Below are 9,839 nucleotides of genomic sequence, written 5' to 3'. Positions count from 1 at the left end.
TGGCCAGAAAGAGATTCTGCAAGCAGAACATATAGCATGTAAAAGTATAAAGTTACTATTAATTGGCTACTACACACAAAAGAAATTCTGGATTTAACAAGCTATTAGGCTAAATGCTCACCACCCTGATAAGGCACTTGGAGAGTCTTTTCTAGCCAGGCAGGCAGCAGCTGGGAGGAGGGTTAGACTAACTAGCCTCACTATTTTTTTTTTTTCCTTCAAGATTTTATACCTTTCCAAATTGGTGTTTGCCCTCCTGAATTCATGAGCTACTTAAGAACCCCTGTCTCAACAGGGGCTTTAATTTTACACTTTTTACCTTTCTATAGACTTTTTCCACAGCTCTTTCTCAGCAGTCTGAGTCAAGGGTATACAGCTGTGCTGTACCAGAGCTGATGCTTGGAGTACAGGCAGGTAAGCCTTGGGGAGCCTTCAACTAGCGCTGCAGGGAGAGAGGGTTACACAACCACAGAAAAGTCAACCTCCCTCCTTTGTGAAATATAATTATCACAGGTGTACTGTGATAGCCAGTAAAACTTGTATGGCGACATGTCTTAGCTGACATCTGCTGTCAAGATAACAGCAACAAACTGCACGGGTTAGTCATGCCTGGCTTATCTGAGGCAAGCCATTACGTCCGTGTGGTGCTGAGGAGATTGATGCATGTGGCAGAGGACCTTTCGTGTCGGGCTCTCAGAGGCTGTTCTTTGGTCAGTGTTACCTCCTGGGGTTACAACTTAGCTACTTAACTTTGCTTTAAATGTAATTTTGTTCAGACTTCTAATTTCTTTGCTGTAATAAATGTAGTTATATAAAAAATATTGTATCCTGTTTCTTCTAAATTTATTTCCATACTTTGCAAGAGGCAATACTCTGATTAGCTAATTGTGTGGATCTAAGTTCATGAGTTACTGTGATACTGTTAGGAAGAAAAGGCTGTTTGTGAGTCTAAGCTGTATTAGCACTAAATTTGTGCATATCAAAGGAAAAATGAGCACAGCTTATGGGCAAGCTGTTCTCTAGAAGGTCTTTCAAAGCATTTTTCTGTACTTCAGAGGATTTATGGCCAAATAATTTTTTTAGCCTGTCAGGTGTCAGGGTCCACATAATACTCCTTGATTTGAGAAATAACAGGGGGTGTGTTTTGGCAAGGTTGTTATTTAATTTTGATAAAATACAATTTCTCCTGCTTTGCTCAACCAACAATCTAGTCAAGTGTGCAGGTGGGCTTATAATGAGGTAGTAATTATAATGAGCCTTATAATGAGGTAGTAATGATGTTGCAATATTTCTTAAATATAACATAAAAAATTTAAAATAATGTAAAATTTAAGTTAACTGACTCTCTCAAAAGCACCAGCTACAAAAGGGTAGGTAAGACTCACAATACATCCTGTACCATGTTACTTGATGAAATTGGAGCCAACTGGCTTTTATCATGCTGTGACTTATAGGTGTGTTAGAATTTTCGGTGTCTGGATGTGTGTTCTAGGGGTGGAATTGGACAGATGCTGAATTTTTTAGCATTGGATGGTTTACAGCACCTAGTTAAACTTTTAAGCTTCTTAAGATTTGACAAAGAAATATGAAAAAGTGCCTTGTATTTCACAGAAGTTCCATAAGAAAGCAGGTTTTGGGGTGTTAGTAGTTATGCTGCATGATGCAGAAAGGAACATTTAAATGCATACTGATTATTTTACATTATTACTTTATGCAAAAGGGAGACAGGAAGAGCTGGACAAAACCTCGTGTGCTCTCATGGCCAGACCCTCAGGATTTTTCTACTTGGGAAGATAAGCTCCTAATGATTAACAATGAGTGCTCTAAGAATTGTAAGTTAGTACAGCTGTTCTGTAGTAATTAATTATGCACAATTTCATGAGCTAACCTACGTTGACCGTTACTATCACGCATTCTGTACAAGCTGGTTACAGAACTTGTTTTTAATTGAAGCAGAAGTTGAATACTTGAATTTAGGGGTGACCTATTTAAAAAAATAGGGAAAGATATGAGGTAATCAGTTGCTTCCATAACCTTTATTTCAGTTTGGAATAAGAGGGGAAGAGATCTCCAGGAGGAAAAATAGCTGACCTTAAGAAGGACCAAGCATTGTTTATATAGTGCTAATACTTTCCTTAGTACTTTCTTTTATTAGTAATAGGATATACATTCCCTTTTGGCAGGAAAATGTTACAAAAAGGCTAAAAAAAAAAATCCAGTGAACATACATAGCTTTCTATTAATTATTCGCAACTTCACCCAGAGACGACAAAGTTTAACTGTGTGCTTAGGTACATCACAGCTTGGTTGAAGTCGACGTACTTGCTAAAATCAATAAACAGAATACATCCTTCAGCTGTAATGCATGCAAAGTGAGTAGCTTTAGGTAAACCTCAATCCACTTTATGAAATTATGAGTAGAAAAAGGGTCCGAGTAAAAGAGGAAAGCTATAATAACATTAACCTCAATCAACTGCAATAGATGTCTTGTCTTTGGGGACTTTCATATTAGCTATTTGAAATAATCTTACAAATACTATATTTGATCCAAATTAAAAAAAAAAATAATTGTGTTTTAGAAGAGAAAGCAACTAGGTTGAAACAAAGCACATTCCTGTTTAAATCCTGACTTTGTAGTTGGACTTCAGGCAAGCCACCTGGTCTATAATTCTCTTTTAAAACTGGGAAGGAAGGGGAGATGAAAGCTCACTGTCCAAGTTTTTATAGATCCCTATCAAAAATGAGATTTGAGCTTATTTTAATACATTTTGAGAAGAGAATGAGAGAATAGGGCATGCTGTGCGATGACAGTTAATGGGGGGAGGGCTTTCTGCAGGCTGGTAAGAAGGGAGCAAGCTCTGGCACAGGAGTTACAAGAGGAGCATGCGGGACTGGGCCAGGTGGGAAGTATGAAGGGGCAGCTAGCTCAGGCACCACTCGGGCACCTCTGACAGCAGTGCTCGTTTGGGAGCAGCACCTTCTTCCTCATGACTATTTCTACCAGTGAAAGAGCTGCTGGTCCTTTGTCCCACTCGGCCAACGCGTTTTCAGCATCGCACACAGCAGCTCCATTTGAGAGAGCCAAAAAAAGGCATCCAAATTCTGACATCAGTATTGCAGTAGTTCCACATCTTGGAAATACTAAGCCACTTGTACTTACAGACTTAGGTCTTATAAAGTGTACTGGTTTCCCAAGGGTATACTTCATTTGAGGAATCACCTCTAAAATGGGTGGATTTGTAAAGTTGTACAGTGCCGTAAGTATACCTATGACATATTATGAAGAAACATTACAGCTTTCACAGCAGGATGTTATGCCTTACAAATCTATTAATGTTTTTTTGAAAGAGTGGACATGGGAACAAAGGGATCTACTCCATACTGTGCACATGCTTTAGTATGGATTTGGAGGTTTTTTTCTTTTTTTCTGATAAGTCTCTCAAGAAAATGGGGTTCTCAAGAAAAGAAATGAGACTCTTCTCAAGGCCAGTTTAAAATCTAGAAGGCCTGAGAGAGCTTCTGGGGACATACTAGGGGGCATCTGGTCAACATATTAACAGATAATCTGACAAAGCAAGACATGACTAAGTTTCTTGATGACAAAATGATAAGAGCTAGGAAAAAATCTCAATACTGAGAGTCTGAGTAATAAGCTTCATTGTCATGGGGAATACTAATGGCATCACACAGGTGGTTTTAAATTACTCTGACATTTTCAGTATAAAGATCTGGGAGTCATTTTGTGTAGTTTTGCATAGTTGCAAGACATAAGATCAGTGGTCTATGACAGCCAAAAGTCAAGTAGAACTTTAATTCCTAGTCAATTAGTTAATAGTCAAATAGTTAATTCCTAGACAATTCCTAGTCAAAAACTGGGGAAAAGATAGACATACTACAGAGCAATTCTATGGCATGCCCTCATCTTGAATATTGTGGTGCTTCGAATGCACCTCAAAAAGTGTACAACAGAGCTAAAAGACAGAAAAATTAGAAAAAAATAAGATTAAAAAGAATGATGAGAGGTACAAAATGGTTTCTTCGCAAAAGATTAAGTAACTTTCCAGGCTGAAAACAACTCAGGACAAGGAATACAGTATCTGTAACAGTGTGAAAGATTAATAGGGAATAAGTAATTGCTGTTTTCTGTAAAATGACAACTAGTCAGCACTCAGTGAAATGAGATTTAAAGCAATCAGAAAAGCACTTTTTTATACACACAATTCCAGTGCGGATATTCTTGCCACAGGATATGGTGGGAATAAACAAAAGGGCTCCAAAAGGCATGATCTACACAGAGGTTTGATGGCTGTGAAACATCTGGATTCGCATGATCTAAATGCAACCTTTGCATTAGGAAACTTCTCAGCTCTGATCAGAGAAGGACAGGAGGGCATACTGGTGAAGGATCTCCTTCCAGAAGGATCGCTAGCCAGCATGGGAGACAGGGTGACCATTATGATGATTCCTGTATGTTTTCAGCTGTTGAAAAATCAAGTTAAGAGCCTTGCCAAACAAACTAAAACCCAGGTAGCTAATACCTAGAAGAGGAGACTGAAACATCTTCATGTGCAGAGAGCACAAGATTCCTGAGAAAACACACCTTTAAATAATTTTAATTACAATATAGTATTTTTTCTGTTGATGAAGGAAAAAAATACTAGGGTCAGAAAGGAGGTTTTTCCTGTTGTCTTTGATGTATAGATTGTTCAAGAGCAACGGTACTTCCAAAGCAGATGCTAGAATCTTGCATAAAAAACCCCACTTACCTGAACTTCAGAGTGTTACTTCTCACATGTGTGCGTTTTGAGCATTCAGCAGCAATACTGTGTTGGTCAGGCACATCGGCAAGCTCAGGTATTTCAGAACCAGAAGCAGCTTTAATAGGTTTAATACTTCCTCCCAGAGATGTATTTTCAAGCTGCCCTTCACTCATACCGGCTATAGGCTGAGGTCTGCGATGACTGAACTAGACATGCCTAAGTTTACTTTCTGCTATATTGTCACGTGTATAATACTTCAAAATACAAATCTGACACCTTACCCAACAGCAAATGTTTGCCATTTAATCACTTCCATTCTCCTGATTAGCTCCACCGATCCTAGACTGTAATAATCTTGGGTGCTGCCCCTGGCCGTTGCCAGACACAGAGCCTGCCCTTGTCTAGGTCGGGGTTTCACCCCTCGCTGCGGAGCAGCTGGCAGCTCTGGCAGGACCACGGGTCAGACAGCTGCTCTGCCAGCCTGGCCTTCTCCCCTTCTGTGCTCTCCTCTGCTTCTCCCGGTGCAGCGAGAACTTGCGCGGGCTGAAGGGGCTCCTTCGTGTTCACTTGTCGCTGCCGCAGCGTGGTGCATGGCTCGGGTCTACAATGCAGTCTTCAAAGTCGGTTGACAGCTGCACGTTATCTAGCATGTAGGGGGTAAGAGAGGAAAAACAGAGTCCTTCATAAAACCTTAAGAGGACCCTAAAAACATGCTTAGCTCTTCAATGCAAGCACATAGCCACTGACTGCATGACACTGTACCAGCAGAAATGTTTCCTACTTAGCATGGCTTATTTAGAAGATGATTTAGACGTTGTTAATAACCCATCACTGATGTTTAGGGATCAGCCACTGCAACCAAATTTACCCTTTCCTGTATCAGTTACATTATTTTAAAATGCTAGTTATCCTACGATAGTTAAGATTACCTATTATATTTAAACTACAGAATTAAGTCAAAATTATTTATTTTGGCATTAGATTTATATAGAACCTAATTTTACCTTAATGATAAAAAAAGGTCTAATGCATTAGAAATGTGCTTCCTCTATGGATCAGAGAAAGTAGAAAAGAATGTATAGCATTCCATATAAAGAATAAATTGAAAATTTTTGGTTTTAGAAGCCGTTCATGCCAAGATTGCATATCCTGAAAATAGAATCCTACATCATCACTGAGCAGAGCAACTGGAAGAACACCACCACAAACGTTATACACTACAGATTTTTAATCCTGAAAATAATTTGAGTTTTGGCAAAGGAAATCTATCAAACTCTTAATTTCTCTTTCATCTTAAGATTTTTTTCTCATTTCAAGGATAAGTGAAAGTTGTATTTGATTGAATATCCTTTGTATCAGATGATTGTGCAATATCTTTATCATACATCATTTTTTGTTTACTGCAGTATCACATTATGAAAGTAGCTCATACAAGGCATGCTTTTTTGTTTTGCAAAGCTATGCTTCCGCTAAACGGAAGATATTATGACTGTATGTTGAAACTATGTATCACCATTCTGCAGTGTATCTTAAAATCTCTGGAAATTTTGTATTGCTCAATCAAAAAAAATAACAGTAGCTTAGTAAAAATGAGTAAACAAGCGGTAAGGATTGAAACACTAATATATAAGTAGCATAGTAACTGACATCCATAAACATTAAAGAGAACAAACAGAAACAAATGGTTTAAATCATGGCTGTTGATGTCTGATTCTTTAAGGATTATACTGTTTTCATTTACCTGAAGTAAATACATACAAATTATCTCCCTGGCAGATTATCATCTACTCTCCAGCAGCTCTTTCAATAGCTGTTAGATCCAAGAATACGCTTATTTTTCATCACATCTTATAACCTGAACCGTTATGCATCTCTGGTTTTGCTTGAAGCTTCAGTTAAATAAAAATACTAGTTGTTTTATTTTCCTCATTAGTTGGAAAGAATAATTCGCTTGATGGTCTTACGAACTGGAAATCTGTGCCCTGGCCAAGGTTGTTCTTTTGTAAGACGCCCTGGTATTCCTTGGCTCAGGTTCTAATGCAGGTATTCAAAGATATCTCAAAACTTCTGTCTGGTGCTGGTGGTTTCTGTCCAGTTCCCACATTAGCAAAGAAAATACTTAAAGTATAAACTTGAGACGTATCTGTGTCCAAACCTGCATTGGCTTAGCTAAACTAGTGCAAACCCATACAAACAGAGCCAGTGTAAGAGCCTGAAATAGTAATGAGATGCAAATTGTCCTATTTATTGCCTTGAGATTAAAATCCAAACATGATTTGTTGACTTACAAACAATAGGTGACCAAACTGCAAAAAGTAAAGGGCTATTTATAGTGCTGTTGTCTCACTTAACAGAGATAACTTACCTCAGCTGCAAGTCAGAAAGCTCGGGTTGCGAGCAAAGCCTTGCTGTGAGAGGTCTGGTGTACACAGGACAGCCGAGGAACTGAGCTGGATGTGCAGCCTGCAGCGTGCACTGGTTGAACGAGGTCCTCACTAAGGGCCACCAAATGAAGAGTCCAGCACAGGGGAAACTAACATGCCTTTCAGCTTCCAGCAAATAGCGGACAAGTCAGGATTTCTTCTTGAATCTCAAGGAGGCAAGTAGTTTGTGGGTTCAGTTTGTAATATTACATATGATTTCCCCAGGCTTCTGCAAATCTGCTTAACTTTCATTAAGCTGATCAAATTACTTTTCATTTACACTTTTCTCTTTCATGTAGATGTGTTCCAGACAACTTTAGTAGGAACAAAGCCCTGGGAAGGTCAGATTGTGCCCTTACTTGGGACTCTAAAACATGCCTGCTAATTTGGGGAAAGGCAAAAACATACAGGACTGGGATTTTTGGTAGAGCTTTACCAGCTGTTAAAGAGCTGAGGCACATTTTCCCAACCCTCTTCTCTTGTGTTCATGCATGTTAGAGACAACTGACTTGAGGGTAATGCCACTAACTCCTTTGAACTGGCCATGCAACTGCTTATTTTCAAGAGTTTTAAGAAATTGTGAAAGCAGATAAAAGTTTTATTTCAGAAATGTTCATAGTGAAGCATTCAAACTCATTTCCTGGTGTTTGATTTAAGGTATAAGAGCTAATTTTTTTTATGTAGTTAAAATTTATTTTGAGGAATAAAAGAAAATTTACTTAGCTTTGCAATAATTACAGAGTTAATTCACATTTATTAATGAATAATCAGTATGGTGGCCCATAGGACAACTTCAAGTGCCACTGTCTTTGTAGTTAGGTCAGACTGTAAACATACATAGTTGGAAATACAAATGGTAATGCAAGTGAAATTCTCACTGTGATTTTTGAAGAGCAGCGAGGGACCTATATTCCAGGAAAACAGTTGGCCTGGTTAATGAATTAAGAAAAGTATGGTGTGCATTAGCTGGAAGTACATGTAAACATAAAACAAGAGGGTCTGTCATGCTTTCTTCACACATTCACCATTCTTAGTAGTTCTTTATATCTAGACACATTGCTTTCAGTGACAATAACGCTGCTGTCAGCTCTAAGATACTTGGATTCAGTGAAAAATCCCCCAAAGTCATGTAAGTGCAGTATGAGCAAGCTGCTCATGGGTAACTGGGTAGCTGCTATGAAATCACAAGACTGAAAAAACCCCACTCTGAAACAAGATGGTACTAATGGAAGAGGTGCAGGAAAAGGGAAGGAAGAAGACTAAATTCCCACAGCTATTTTGTGAATCAGAGATCCAACCCAGACATTGCCACAGCAAACTGAACGTGACCCCACTTTGACCAATTTGCAGTTTCCAATGCCCTACCAAATTAACAGCTATGATTGTGAACTCTCCTGTATTTAGTAGTTATTAAGGATGTGGTGGAGAGCCAAAGAATTTTAAATTGTTTGACAGTAAACCCAACTTGTTCCCAAGTACAAAAAAATTGTGTGTCCTCAGAGATATTAACTAGATGCAACAGAATGAAAACATTATGCTCAATTTAGAAATATTATGTATATACAATGTTACCTTAAGCAGAGACCTTAAACCTTTAAGATATTAATTATGTATTATATATGCCTCATTTTCTCCTCTAAGAAAGGAAAAAATATTCTAATCCATTTTATATGAAACGCTGTTCACCCACCTAAAATATTGAGGCAAGGCACTTTGAAGGAAGTCTCATTTTCAGATCACAGGCTTCTGATAATCATATTAACTGCTAATTATCTGAAATAGGCATTACCGTTTCAGCATTTAAATGGCCTAGGGTTAAATACTCTGCCCTCTGTGTCTGCTCTTTACTAGCTAGCTGGTCCCCAGTCAGCGTTCTGTCAGGAAGACGAACACACAAGTAACTACAAGTACACAATCAGACGGAATACATAGAGCAGCACATACACAACAATCAGTACTGGCAGCACTGGTTCAGGCGAGCAGCGCAGCACGTGCCCCGAGCTTGAGACCCAGAGAATGGCCAGGAACAGGAGTGTCAGGCCTTCAACCCGGCCCAGGGTTCCAGGGGATTACTGAATACCCGATTACCCATACGTAAGCCTACTGGCACAATGGTTACTTTTGCAGGGAAAGTCACGAAATAGAGCGAATCTCACTTTTCAGTGGAGTGTCCACACCACAGAGGCATTTATGTTAACTCATATAGTCAACTCCTGAGATGATCATTCCTTTACACAAATAAACAGCTTGTAGTATAAGCATGCATTAAGGTTCCTGAGAAAAACAAAAGTTACTATATCCTCATATTATTTTACTTTAGAAAATCCAGTATTATCCCAAAACCCCCAAAATAGAAAAAAAAAAAAAAATCTTTTTATTGGCAAGCTTATTGTTCAATAGTTTTTGTCTTCTAGGTGTTGCTATTTCCTCAATGCTGTAAGCCTGCTCCTGTGTTTTCTCAGTTGGAGACTTCTCATTCATTCAAAAGAAAAATAATTTCTCCTTTTTACAGATGGAAAATTATCACCATAGGAATCTGCTCCAGTTTTATCATCCGAATCTTCTACCTCCTGTTACTTGCATAACTCACAACTAAGAAACTTTGTGTTTTCATAATAAATCTAATCAGCTTTGGAATAGTGCACTAAAAAACCAC

This window comes from Strix uralensis, chromosome 4 (genome assembly GCF_047716275.1).
Source record: "Strix uralensis isolate ZFMK-TIS-50842 chromosome 4, bStrUra1, whole genome shotgun sequence".
NCBI lineage: Eukaryota > Metazoa > Chordata > Aves > Strigiformes > Strigidae > Strix > Strix uralensis.
Note: the sequence above shows the minus strand (reverse complement) of the source record.